The sequence below is a fragment of the Artemia franciscana genome, chromosome 9, assembly GCF_032884065.1.
Source record: "Artemia franciscana chromosome 9, ASM3288406v1, whole genome shotgun sequence".
Classification (NCBI taxonomy): Eukaryota; Metazoa; Arthropoda; class Branchiopoda; order Anostraca; family Artemiidae; genus Artemia; species Artemia franciscana.
In genome coordinates, this window is record NC_088871.1 from 29,132,669 (window position 1) to 29,147,874 (window position 15,206).

Here is a 15,206-nt window from a genome sequence, read left to right on the forward strand (position 1 = left end):
CGAGGATTTTATCAGCCAGTAGCTAAATATTGAAAAACAAGCAAATATTTCGACAAGGACCTCCGCCAAGTCGTCCTCAGTGCTCAAAGAAAACAAAGAAAAAAAAAAAAAAAAGAAAAAAAAAAAAAAAAAAAAAAAAACCAGCAAAATCTAACCTTTATAAGTGACCTGCACGAGAGGAAGACAGATTTTTTGAGTATCTGTCTTCCTCTCGTGCAGGTCACTTATAAAGGTTAGATTTTGCTGTTTTTTTTTTTTTTTTTTTTTTTTTTTTTTTTTTCTTTGAGCACTGAGGACGACTTGGCGGAGGTCCTTGTCGAAATATTTGCTTGTTTTTCAATATTTAGCTACTGGCTGATAAAATCCTCGTTTTTTCACCTATTTGTTTTTTCTCTTTTCATTTTTTGTTCCCTTTCTTTGTTCTCATATGTCATGCATAGCCAGTATGGTCTCAGAACGTATTTATATCTATTTATAATGGTCCTGCAAAGACTTGGGGGGAAAAATCGGCCCCTCTCTGTCGTTGGAAGCATGATGGTGAAGAAATATATCAAGTTACCATTGCTTTGTTTCAAAGCTTTATTTTTAATTTTTCCATTTTTTTTCTAATTTTGTCTCTATATTTGTGTAGTAGTATGTACAAGACTATTGAACAAGTATATAAAAGAGGGGCTCCAATCTTTTCTTATGTATGAATTTTGATTTTTTTTTTTTTTATTGATTAACTAAAATATATAAAATAGTGTTCTTGCAAAAGATTTATGTTTTTAGATTTTAAGTCAGAATCATAGGAATCATTTAGGCAACAAGTAAAGGGGGCTGTGAGTCCTTACCCAATTTTCACGTTTTTTATTTAATAGTTTTCTACAACTTACTGATGTTGTACTTTTTATGGACATTTCGACAAGTGTCCCTTTTCCTAAATTTGGCCCATTAAAATAATTTTCTGCGTATGTACACCTAAGCAAAAAACATATTTTCTTTTTTTTAGGGGAATGGGGTTAGAAAAAAAAACTGGAATCTGCCCTGATAAATTCTCAAAATTTGAAAAATCGCAGAAATATATAGAAATTTTGGAGCCGGGATGTTACAATTTCCTGGGCAAGAAAATGGGAAAGGTAGGAGAGCTTTGCTACAGGCTTGTTTTTTATTATTGCTTGTTTTTTAATTCATATTTGAAAAAGAAAGCATTTTTGTGAAACACACATTTCCATTTGAATGTTTAGAATCAAGTTTTGGAGGTCACAAGCCTCCAGCAAGCCTCTTCTCTCAAGCTACTAGTAAATTTGCTGATTCATCGAAGATCTACCTGTTCTACTTAAGCCGTAAGATCTAACTGTTCTATTATTACATATCATGGCAGACTTGATACTAATCCTCTCTAGCTAGGTGGGAGGGGGGTGATTTTCTTTCCAGAAAAAAGTGCAAGCGAATAAATCTCCACTGTAGGTTTTGAGAAGGATTTAAATGACGTGTGATGGTAGAAGCTGAAGATATAACCCCAAAAGCTATGTTTATGAACCTTAAGTCACAGTCATGATATAGTAGAGAATTTAGGGGCGCTGAGTGAAGCTGACTATATGAAGTTTATACTTTAATTAGGACAAATCTGTCTGTTGCAAATAGGGTATCCGTCCTTGGTTTGCGTTTCATTTTGTGTTGTTTTTGCTTAAATTTGTCAGCGTTCGTGGAAAAAAAAGAACTGTTTCTCAAAATTTAGACAACTTCAGTATTAGGAAACTGTAAAAGTTATTTAAAAATAAATAACAACGCTAACAAAATTTGGAATAAAGACTTCGGAAATTATTTTTTTTTTAAAAATTTGATCATGTCTTAACATGTTTGATGGATATGGATTAGTGGCTCCAACCGTATCCTATTTTTGTCTCCCCAAAGTTAAACCCATGTTTTCTATTCTCTTGTGCCTATGAAATTGGAATGAAATTTTTATTTCAAGAAGAACACACTATTACAGAAATACTGCCTGCAAGACATGTAACACTAAACCACAATTTAAAAATATACATCGACAAATGTGGCTGACAATCCAATACCGAAACAAACCCACAACATAAATTAAAAGTTGCATCTCTGTATAAAGAGTTTGAGGACTATAATGTGACGAAAACTCACGAAAAAAAAAATCATTCATAGTGAGTACTTTCTGAAAAAGCCAAAACCTAAAATAGTGCGATTACTCTCATGTCAAGGTATCCAATAACAAGATATGAATTAATAAAATACTCGTCTCTCTTAAAATACTCGTATCCCGTATCTAGAGTCAATTTACTTTTGAAACTTTCCACAAATTAGCAAACAAAAATTTCTAGAGTCTGTCAATCTTCGATTTTCAACAATATCAAAGGGAAAACAAGGGATTCAATTATTGTTCCTGCCAATCCGTCACACTGAAATAAGCGGCTAAAGGATGACATAATGCCAAAGACTGTGCGTGTTAGCCATTTGTCTGGGGAGAAACAAAAACTAGGGCGATCCTGAATGGGCTAGAAAAAGGCTATAAGAAAGAATTAATGGAAATTAAAGATACTTATGAGAGGGCTAAGAGTGCAGCTTTGAAAAGATTGGGTAGAATGAGGAGAGCGTGACCTGTCTTAGTTTTGTGTGGCTTACTGCTGCAGTGAATTTTTATTAGTAGTATTCTTATTGTTGAAATGACACAGGTCCATTTAGTTCTAAAGAATGAAGCTTTGATATTTTGGTATTTTACTACTTTATACGCAAGTAGTTTTCAATGGATTCTTCCCACTCAACTCAATGCGAAAGTTTTGAATGATATACCCTGGCTATAGCTATTTTTAACTCATTTGACAGAACAAAGGTCCAAGAGTTATCCAAGTCTTTCGCAAAGCTACTTGAGATTTCAATAAATAACGATACAAACTATTTTTCCTTCGGGAAGAGTACCAGTCTTGCGTAATATTCATTCAGAGGGGAAAGAATTCAATTTTATTATTAGATTTATCAGCATTTTGGAATTTGTATATATCTAATATGTTGTCGTGAATTATCTTGTAAAATTTGTAAAAGTAGTTTCTACTTTATAGATGTTACTAAGGGGGAAGGAGTTTCCCGTTTTGTGCAGATATGATAGTAGTAGTAGTAGAACAATTTATTAGAAAAAAACATTTCTTAATCAATAACACAACATAAGCGAAGCTTGCGAGGCTGTGCTAAATTCAAAGAAAAAAAAGAGACAATATGGAGAATAAGAAGTTATGGAGAATGAGACCATATACCGAGATCAACAAAAAACAAAAAAAAACATAAAAAATACACTCCCTTGCGTAACCCCAAGACAACAGCAAAAAAACAAAAAAAATACATAAATATTACAAATGAATAAGCTATGTAAAATTTATATTAGTTAATCAGTTTCAAAAGCATACCTACCGAGCAACTCCACACGTAAATCAGACTTAAACTGGTCAAGGCTACCTATTTCCTTGATATCTATACTCAGTTTATTCCAAAGTTTTGAAGCTCTGTAAATAAGTGAAAAAGAAGACCTACTTGAAACTAATCGAGGAACCTCAGTATTACCTCGTATCCGAGTATTGTGGTGGTGAACATCAGACCTCTCACAAAATATTCCTATAAAACAATCGGAAAGGCTACCTCTGTAATACCTATATATAAAAATCAACGTGTAAAAATCACGTAATCCAGCTGCAGGCATTATATTTAAATCACTATACATAGACCTCAAAGACTCCTGATTCCCAACACCACAAAAAATTCGGACAGCATTATTCTGGATCACACGGATTGGATGAACTATCGAAGGGAAAGTACCAAGCCAAATCGACGAGCAATACAAAATGTACGGGTGAATCAGGGAAAAATATAACAATCGTAGAACATTTGGGGGGAAAATATGTTTTAATTTGCGCATCATACCTAAGTTACGTGACAATATTTTCGAAACTGACTTCACATGATCTTTAAATGATAGGGTTTCATCAACATTGATTCCGAGGTATTTGGTGAATCTTGTTCGTTTAATAATTCCCCGCTCCGAAATTATTTCCGTAAACCAAGGGTAAAAATTCGGAGATCGAGAGAAAATAACAAAATTTGACTTATCTATATTCAGGTCAAGGTGGTTTATTTTAAGCCATGTACATATCCAGCTCATTGCTGCATTTATCGTTGACATGAGCAGTTCCTCTGTAGGGGCAACACACATCAAGGTTGTATCATCAGCAAATAAGGCCATAGTAAGCTGGGTCTTACTCGTACCATTGTCAACAAAGTCGTCAATTCTGGGCAGAGCTTTCACAACATGCGGTAGATCATTAATAAAAATTAAAAACAGAGTCGGACCCAGTACGGATCCTTGGGGAACCCCCCAATTAACAACATTTTTACTAGACAAAAATCCTTGTAAATTGACATACTGCTGTCTTTTTTGAAGATAACTCCACAGCAAACTCAATGTAGCACCCCTTAATCCATAAAATTCACATTTTTCAATAATATTCGATGGTCAACAGTGTCAAACGCCTTAATTAAGTCCAAAAAAACACCAGCTATCCTAAGCTTTTTATCAAGAGCATCATTAATTATAGTAGTAATAAATGAAATCGCCATTTCTGTTGTTCTGCCCTTCCTGAAACCAAATTGATTGGTATGTAGAAGTTTATGACGCTCCAAATGCTCATAAATTCTAATATTAATACATTTTTCTAAAACCCGTGAAACAACAGGTAATAATGAAATTGGTCTATAATTCCCCAGATCATTCTTATTACCACCCTTAAACACAGGAGTTATTCTTGCAATTTTAAGACAATTGGGGAACTTCCCTTGCTTAAAGCAAGCATTAATAAGGGACGTTAATATATGTGAAATGCTTGGAAACACGGCTTTTAAAACAAGAAGGTTAATGGAATCACTCCCAACCGAAGAACTTTTCATCTCAAAGATAATTTTACGAACTCCATCATGAGTGACAGGTCTCAGATACATTGATACATCGACAGAAGTACCCATAAAAGTCTCAAGCGGAGGATCATTATCAGAAGCTACTGTAGCACGAGAAAATCGAGCCCCAACAGTTGCAAAATGTTCCGAAAGGGCATTACAGATTACAGCAGGCTCATTCGATTTTAACCCATCACTTGTTGTAACTTCGTCAGGCAGAACCGGATCTGTTGAAGATATAACACTTTTAATAATTTTCCAAGTTTTAGCTGGGTTACCACTAGCATCTTTAAATTTACACTCAAAATATTTTTTTTCGCGTTTCTCAAAAGTTTATTAAGAGCATTTCTATAATTTTTTTAAATTCTTGTGCAAACTGGACCATTTTCATTCCTTATTGAATCCCTATAACTGGTCTTTCTTATTTATGCACCGCAGAAGACTAGGTGACACCCACGGCTTTTTGGGCATCTTTTTCCTTGACCTTGTCCGATTCACTACACAAGTTTTACTCAAAATAGAGATCAATGTATCATAAAATCTTTGAAAACTTGTATTTATATCATCTAGATTTTCAACTTTATTATTCCAATCAACATTAGAAATCTGTTGTTGAAACTTTTCTAAGTTACCGTGGTTGAGCACAGGTAACATACTCATTTTCAGTCTAGAACCTTGCACCCTCGGAAAACAAACTTTAAAACTTGCCAAAATCCCAAAATGGTCAGAAACATCAGTAACAATAACCCCTGGATCTGAAAATTTAGAATTAGAAAGAATATTATCAAGTAGCTTTGCCGTTAAAGTGGTAACACACGTACAATTATTGATAGTGGGAAATAAACTATATGACATGCAAAGCTGTAGGAAATCTATAGGAGTATTCGAATTCATATCATTAAGGGTAATATTAAAGTCCCCAAGCATGAAGAATGGGTGCGAACCAGTAGGTTGTTTATCCAACTGTTCCTCCAAAATATCAAAAAAGGCCAGTATAGACCCAGATGGTGGTTTATATAGTACAACAACATAAACATCTTTTGGCTTAAGCCTGAGCTGAAGGATAAGTGGCTCAAATAACATCTCGTGAAACAGCACTAGATCACTTCTTACCAAAACCTCGATATCGCTCCGTATATAAGCTCCAATACCTCCATGTTGACGAAATTGACGATTCCTATGATAAAGTGAATACCCTGGAATATCCAAGAGAGCAGAGTTATGCTCATTTAGCCATGTTTCTGTGAGACCAATAACCTGAAAAATGGAAAGTTCACATATCTCGCTTATAAAATTAAAAGATGAGTTCAAACCCTGGCAGTTAAGATGGAAAACTCTGAGATCTTCAGAATCACCACCACCATTCACGGATCTCAAACCATCCTTAAATAAGTACTTTGAATTACAAGAAACATATTGACCAGCAATCCCAATATCATAATTCCGATGGAGCTGCTCCGTAAACATACTATCAAAATCCACAAATGAAGCTTCCAAAATTTTAAGACGGCTGTTGCCCGGGGTGCCACAATCATCATCAACCATATTTATACAGTTTTACAACAAAGTAATTTGGCCTCATCTCCACAACAAAACAAAAAAGAAAAGAAAAAGAACTAAACAAGAACAAAATAGAATATAAGAAACAACAAAAGAATGACACTTTCCATCTTAGAAAAAAACAAACACAAAAAGAAACAGGCCGTATTTCGTTAACCCGTAACGAATCCATGTACAAGTTACCAAATACAACGGCTACTAATTCCTACAATCACACAACCATAATTATTGCGACAAAATAGTAAGTTTTATTTTTTTTATTAAATTTTGTTATTATTTTTTTTAATTATTCTTTTCAATAACAAATAAACACTCACTAATTCTAACAACTGCAAAAAAGAAAAATTAAAAAAAAAATTAAGAATCCAACAAACTCTTAGCATTGTACCAAGGCACTTTAATAACACGGTTGTCCTTTTTAACAGAGATGCTGGGTGGTAGGGTAGGAGGTACCCAGCATTCCACACCTTTATCCGCCAAACGCTTACATAACCCAAGTAATTCTTTCCGCAAAACCCGCACACGCGGTGAGACATCATCACTAATAAAAACAGACTTATAAACACCGACCTCTTTCCCTTTTAATTTTTTCGCATTACTTAGAATCAAAAAACGTACCTGGACACTGTCCACCCTAAATTTAACAAAATTCTTGGAACAGTGAACCACAGTGAATGGTGGCAACTTGTCAGGTGGGAGTGACAAACCAGCTACAACCACCTCAGAAACCCGAGATGCAGCCTCATTCAAGGGTACATCATTAAGGCCCCAAAACAACAAATTATGCAACTTGTCCCGATTTTCATCAACAAGAGACTGGGACACAACCACATTCATTTCCTCATTGCATTTCTTAATCAGCTGTGACTGGGCTTTTACAATACTTTGTAGAGTTAGAAATTCCGACTTCACTGTTGCAATTTCATTGTCCGTTGCATTACTTTTATTTTCAAGCACCATAACACGACTTTTAACTGTACCCAAATCCTTCTGAATTTCAAATACACTCTGCTTTAGGGTTTCCATGTTCACATTTATAGATTGGACCATTTCCAAAATTTTAATGATATTCTCTGCATTCATTTTCTGGCAGTCCGCATTAACACTCGTATCCGAATTACTAGTAGAATTGATAACCGTATCCGATAGCTCAGCTTTTGTCCGGTTGCGTTTGGGTCTGGCTTTCTTTCCCATCCTGACTTTATCAAAATAATATGTCACCTACCTTTACAAAAACTTATTTTTTACCCACGCTAGTTTACAGCGTGCAATTTGCATAAGCCGTTAAAAGGGCACGGCTAACACCACATTAGGATTCCTCAGGAACTAGCTCGAACGTAGAACTCACTCCTTTATATCCAAGATTATATTGTAACAATTAATTTAAGCAATTATCACGCTATTATTCACATAAGTCTACAACGTGGCATAGCAACCGTGAATACAATGGTGAATATGCCACAACGTGGCATAGCAACCGTGATACAAGGGACGTTTAAGTAATAAAATATAGACAGAACTTTACAATTAACAGTAGGCTAACTTAAGAATTAACTTACGTAACAAACTTTTATATTCTTATATTTTTGATTATATATATGAGGGGGTTGGTCCCCTCGTTAATACCTCGCTCTTCACACTAAATCTTGTTTTGTCCCAATTATTTAAGAATGACCCCTGAATCAGAAAGGACGTAGAATAAATAGTTGAAATTACTTAAAATTCTGTTAGCATAAAGAGCGAAGTATTTATCTCCTCCCAAATACCTCGCTTTTTATGCTAAAGTATTTTTAGAACCCCTCATAAGTTTAATAATCTCTGTTCGTTTTAAGTTTTAATGCTTCTCCTTACTTTCAATTGAAAAAACTTTTTCATGTTTATATTTTCATTGTTTTTTTTTAATAGTAATTCTAGAAAATCCTGCGCCCTTTTCATTGAATTTCTCTTCCCCCATGAAATATTCCTCCAAGGAAAGATCTTCCCATATAGCCCCCCCCCCCCCTGAACCCCACACACAAACCAAAAAAAATCCCCCTGATAACGTCGGTACACTTCCCAGTAACCATTACTGTATGTAAACATTGGTCAAAGTTTGTAACTTGCTGCCCCTCCCCCAGGGACTTTGGGGGGTAAGTCATCCCCAAAGACATAGTTGTTATGGTTTTCGACTATGTGGAAAAAAATGATTATCTCAAAATTTTGATCCGTTGACTTCGGGAAAAAAATGAGCGTGGGAGGGGGCCTAGGTGCCCTCCAATTTTATTGGTCACTTAAAAAGGGCACTAGAACTTTTCATTTCCGTTAGAATGAGCCCTCTTGCAACACTCTAGGACCACTTGGTTGATACGATGACCCCTGGGGAAAAAAAAACAAATAGACAAACAAATAAACACGCACCCGTGATTTGTCTTCTGGCAAAAAATATAAAATTCCACATTTTTGTAGATTGGACCTGAAATTTTTTCAATGAGGTTTTCTGATACGTTGAATGCGATGGTGTGATTTTAGTTAAGATTCAATGACTTTTAGGGGGTTTTACCCCTATTTTCCAAAATGAGGCAAATTTTCTCAGGCTCGTAACTTTTGATAACAAAGACTAAATTTGATGAAACGTATATATTTAAAATCAGCATAAAAATCCGGTTCTTTTGATATATCTTTTAGTATCGAAATTTCGTTTTTTAGAGTTTCGTTTACTATTGAACCGGGTCGCTCCTTACTACAGTTTGTTACCACGAACTGTTTGAAAGTTTTGGGACAAAAGAAGCTGTTGAACACGATTCAGACTTTCGTCTAAGCTTTCTGCGAATTCTTTAGAGCTAGTACTTTCAAAAGATTTAAAACACGACATACAAAATTTGAAACTCTCCCTTTGGATGTTATATGAAGCACAGTGTCCTTCAGGAATAACCGGGCCATATCCCATTACAGTGTTCAATCTTGTCTTTATCTTATAAAAGGAAAAACACATTTTAGTTTTACCAGCACCGCTTCTAATATTAAGCTTTAAAGGCTCGTGAACATTGTTTATCACTGGCTGGTGACTTCCAACCACCTAATATACTTTTAAAAGCGTCAATTCTTCCTTTGTACATAATAGCACTACAAGTACCACATGTGATAGACTTTTGAGACACCAAACCTCCTTGCGCAATAAATGGCACATTTTTGCCAGGTGCGCGAAGCGCGAAGCAGTAACAACATATTTTGTTCTCCTTTCAAGGATGATCTTAGCTTTTATTAGAGATATGCGTGTTGTTTTAATAGGTTTTTTGAATATTTTAACAATATTTATTTATTTATTAATACCAAATGCCGTATAAACACTATTGAAAATCAAAATATTTTTAATTGACTTAAGTGATATCTCTCCTTGACGACCACTTTGGGGTCTCTTCTATCACCACTCTATTGATGTCTGTGGGGGTCCTGTAAAATAGCTAGAGCACCCTCATCTGGGGGTTTTGAATTCATATAAAAAAGCTGGAACCCCCCTCTGGTGTACACTGAAGAGGGCCTATCAGTGTATGGAAATAAAAGACCTGTCAGAAACCTCCTCCTAGCAATTGGTGAAATTGCTTGTGTTGCAGAATGCCATAAGGGAGCACAATCGGTAGAAGATACAGTCGGTCCCTGTTAGGTGCAGAAAGGAGGGGCTTACCCTTTCTTTATCTTTAACATATTGTAATGAGAAACTATATCTGATCTCTTTTACTTCTTATCTCTGCTTTTATTCTGCCATGCATCTTTCGATTTTTTAGTCATTACTGCAATTTTTCAGGCCTAAAATTAGGTTTTCTAGAGTTTTTAGCTGCTTTTCAGCCACTGTAGATTTGCCCCAATGTGAGGCTATTAGACCAGTGCAGATGGAACGAATGACCAGTTTGGACAATGTTACTATACTTACGTTGAATAGTCCTCAGAGTTTCATAGGAATACTAGTACCAATACTCCTATTAGCCCACTGTAGTAGCAAGCCGATTCTGGGTAATACAGCCAAAACCATTCCTTCTTCACCCCTATCTGCTTAGAATTTCACTCTCTATCCCTCCCCCAGAGCTAAACTACCGTGCATACGTTGAATAGTCCTCAGAATTTCATAGAAATACTAGTACTGCTACTTCTATTAACTCGGTAATATTCCTCAGAATTTTATGGAAATACGGGTACTGCTACTCCTAATATCTCACTGTAGTACCAAACCACAGCCACGCAATGCAGCCACGCACGTTCCTTCTCTATCCCTATTTACTTAGAACTTTATTCTTTATCCCTCTCCCAGAGGTGGATTACCATACTTACGTTGAATTTTCGTCAGAATTTTTTAAAAATACTTGTACTGCTACTCTTAATAGCTCACTGTAGTACCAAACCGCTCCTAGTCAATACAGCTGTGCACGTTCCTCCTCCACTCCTATCTACTTAAAACTTTCACTTTTTATCTCCCTCTCCTCTATGAAGTCTTTTTCCCTACAAGTCTTCCTATACGACCCCTTCCTGCCCAATTAGGGACAGCTCTTTTTTCGTTTTTTCTCAAATTGATGAATTGCTGACATTAAGCAGCCTTACTACCTTATTGATGTTAATATTTGATATTTATACCTGATTGTTGCCTTTGATTGTAGCATTGATTGGTTTCATTTATTCTATTTTTTTTCTTTTTCTTTCTTTGTAGTGTTAGTTTGTAGCCATTTAGCAGTGAAATACTTGTAAAGGTATAATCACTTGATAAATATCATCATCATCACCTGCTTAGTACTATTAGGCTAAGCCTGAATATTCAAATCCTAGTCTCAAAGTTTTTCCTCGAGCTATTTTCTCTCATTTGTTGGCTGCTAAATTACAAGTACAAATTCTTCCATAAATGTATTACGAATACAAATTCTTCCATAAATGATTTGACAGCACGATGGACTTTGATGCAAACAGGATACAGCAGCAACAATGCTCACGGATTATGCTCCAAATTCTCTTGGAGATGAATAAAAAAATCATTCTTTAAAATATGCTATGTTGAAAATATGGATATGAAATGTGTGGGAACCCTTTGATTTCCATTTATTCATGTTGAAGGGTTAATGTGAAGACAAACGTTTTATTCCTTTTTTATATGTCTCATTTTCACTCGGGAGCACACATAATCAGAATGACAAAAAGTTAATCATGTGCTGCACACCCCAAATGAGCCGCATTTAGCTCACAATTGTAGGCCTATCTCTGAGTTAAATTCGCCCATGTTTCATTATAATGTTTCATTAAAGTAAAGTTTCATTATACTGGTAGTTTCACAACTTAAGATGTAACAAGTACAGAATACTTTCCTCAATATTTTGAGCACCAAAACTAGCAATTAGCAATCTCAATTTTAGATACCATTTGATTTCATGGTCTCTGAAACTAGCAAACAACTACTCCTACTTTAGATCCAAAATGCCTGATTTGGGTGCTGCAGCATCAGCTTTGGTTGCCATAAAAATTGTGTCTTATGTTTCTTTACTTAAAAATTTATTTGAAATTTTATTGTCTCATTTTTCGTCTATAAATATATTAATCTACGTAGCAACCACCTTAACCGAAGCGGCATGAATTTACTTTAACTGGTCTTAGAAATTCATCAAACAGTTCTTGGTAACGAGCTGTAGTAAGGAGCGACCCGGCTCAATAGTAAACGAAACTCTAAAAAACGGATGTATAAAAATACATCAAAAGAATAGAATTTTCACACTGATTCTAAATATATAAGTTTCAATTTATTTAGTCTTTGTCATCAAAAGTTACGAGCCTGAGAAAAATTGCCTTATTTTGGAAAATAGGGGGAAACATCCCCTAAAAGTCATATAATCTCAACGAAAATCGCACCATCGCATTCAGCGTATCAGAGAACCCTATAGCAAACATTTTAAGCTCCTATCTAAAAAAATGTGGAATTTCGTATTTTTTGCCAGAAGACAAATCACGGGTGCGTGTTTATTTGTTTGTTTGTTTTTGTTTTTTTTTCTTTTCCCCAGGGGTCATCGTATCGACCAAGTGGTCCTAGAGTGTTGCAAGAGGGCCACTATTACGGAAACGAAAAGTTCTAGTGCCCTTTTTAAGTGATCAAAAAAATTGGAGGGCACCTAGGCCCCCTCCCACGCTCATTTTTTTCCAAAATCAACGGATTAAAATTTTGAGATAGCCATTTTGTTCTGCATAGTCGAAAATCATAATAACTATATCTTTGGGAATGACTTACTCCCCCACAATCCCTGGGGGAGGGGCTGCAAGTTTTAAACTTTGACCAGTGTTTACATATGGTAATGGTTATTGGAAAGTGTACAGACGTTTTCAGGGGGATTTTTTTGGTTTGGGGGGTGGGGTTGATGGGGGGGGGGGCTATGTGGGAGGATCTTTCCTTGGAGGAATATGTAATAGGGGAAGAAAAATTGAATGAAAAGGGTGCAGGATTTTCTAGCATTACTATAAAAAAACAATGAAAAAATAAACATGAAAACGGTTTTTTCAATTGAAAGTAAGGAATAGCATTGAAATTTAAAACGAACAGAGATTATTACGCATATGAGGGGTTCTAAAAATACTTTAGCATAAAGAGCGAGGTATTTAGGAGGAGATAAATACCTCGGTCTTTATGCTAAAGTATTTTTAGTAATTTCAACTATTTATTCTACGGCCCTTTTGATTCAGGGGTCATTCTTAAAGAATTGGGACAAAACTTACGATTTAGTGTAAACGGCGAGGTATTAACGAGGGTACAAACCCCCTCGTACACATAATAAAAATATAAGAATATAAAAGTTTGTTACGTAAGTTAATTCTTAAGTTACGCATATTTTTTACTAATAAAAAAACGCTCGTTAAAAATTAAAAGTTCTAGTAGCCTTTTTAAGTAACCGAAAAATTGGAGGGCAGCTAGGCCTCCTTCCCCACCCCTTATGTCTCAAAATCGTCTGGTCAGAACTAAGAGAAAGCCTTTTAGCCAAAAACAAATTAATATACACATTTCATTTCAATAATTTATGTGTGGAGAGCCTAAATCAAACATGCATTAATTCAAAAACGTTCTGAAATTAAATAAAAAAACTAGTTTTTCTAACTGAAAGTAAGGAGCGACATTAAAACTTAAAACGAACAGAAATTACTCCGTATATGAAATGGGTTGTCCCCTCCACAATCCCTCGCTCTTTACGCTAAAGTTTGACTCTTTGCCACAATTCTACTTTTTAAAACAATTAAAAGCTTTAGCGTAAAGAGCGAGGGATTGTGGAGGGGACAACCCATTTCATATACGGAGTAATTTCTGTTTGTTTTAAGTTTTAATGTCGCTCCTTATTTTCAGTTAAAAAACTAGTTTTTTTTATTTAATTCGTTTGATAGGCTAAAGTTGCTTCTAAAATTTTTACAAGCTTTTTATAACAGCCGCTTTATAGCGGCCGTAATATGAATAGAATGATAGGAGAGTCAATAACTCACAGACAATACATTCACAACAATGAGGCTTATTCATATGCCATAACTGCAGCATTTTTGTCTTTAGAGTAACATAATCTTTATGGGAAAAGGGTTTAAGACCCTTATCCTTTCCTTGATGAAACGATTCAACTTTCGACAGTCCTGATATTTGAATTAAGTAAAACATGTATGTAAGACTTGCAGTCAAACAGTGTAGAGTAGTTGGTTAAATTTTACTTTCTAGCAGGGTTGTGGGTATCAGGAACGATTTACCAGTTCTTGAGCTAGTCGCCGAGGTGGACTCATTCTAGGCCTTTTGGCTTTTAGGAGTTTACTCAAGAACAACTACAATTGGATTTTAGTTAACCGTGTATTGTTAATTTTTTTTAGTATTGTGAGTTGATTTATTTAGTATTTATTTGAAAACCCCTCATGCAAAAGCAGGAAGACGGAATAGTAAAAGAAAAAAAAAAAAAAAAAAAAAAAACAACAACTAAACACTTCGCATAGTATAAGGCAAGCGAATATACGAAAGAAACCAGAATAAAAAAAGACTTATAAGTGAACGAGTATAATATACATAATATATATACGAAAAGAACCCTACAAAAACGGTGACATACTACATATGCTGCAGAACAATAAGGCTTAAAAAATCTTACAGGAATTATGTTATTATTATTGTTATTAAAAATAACAAAGAACACGTCACAATTAAACACACATCAAAACCAAGTATAGGAGAAAGAAAAACACAAAACATCGCTAATTGAGAATGTGGGACAAATCATTTAAATCCCTATCTATTTTTCTATTATGTTTAGCTATCCGTCTGGAGACGGCAGCCTCTGGATCAACAACTTTGAATTTCGCAATAGTGAGTTAATTTCTATACCACGGAGGCAGATGAACCAGATACTTGGCAAAGCAAAGGAGAATAGATTGAATTTCACTCTTGTCAGTTTTAGCTAGGAGTTTCCAAAAGGGTAAACTGAATATTACTTACTAAACTAGTTAACAATTTTGATTTGAACACTCAATCCTAGAAATAATTATTTGTTTTTATTTAGCTACTAGACCAGGTGTTTTCCCTATTTGTTCTGATTTCCTGATTTCTAAAAATTCCCTGATTTCTCTAGAAATTAAGCGCAGGTACACGAGGTGAAAAGTCTTAGAAACTGTCTTAGATTCGATCATTTGTTACTTAGCTCTTTGGAATGAATAACACAACCGACATGTTTGACCTACTCTACCCA

The 15,206-nt window shown here is 35.1% G+C and overlaps 1 protein-coding gene across 1 annotated transcript in view; it reads left to right on the top strand.

Moving 5' to 3' along the window:
* The first annotated feature begins 208 nt into the window (after nt 1-208).
* Nucleotides 209-15,206, top strand: part of LOC136031241 (opsin Rh4-like) — a 42,116-nt gene continuing 27,118 nt past the window's right edge. The window contains exon 1 of the mRNA XM_065710646.1: nt 209-232. The gene's annotated coding sequence lies outside the window, so the exon portion shown is untranslated. The remainder of the gene's footprint in view (nt 233-15,206) is intronic.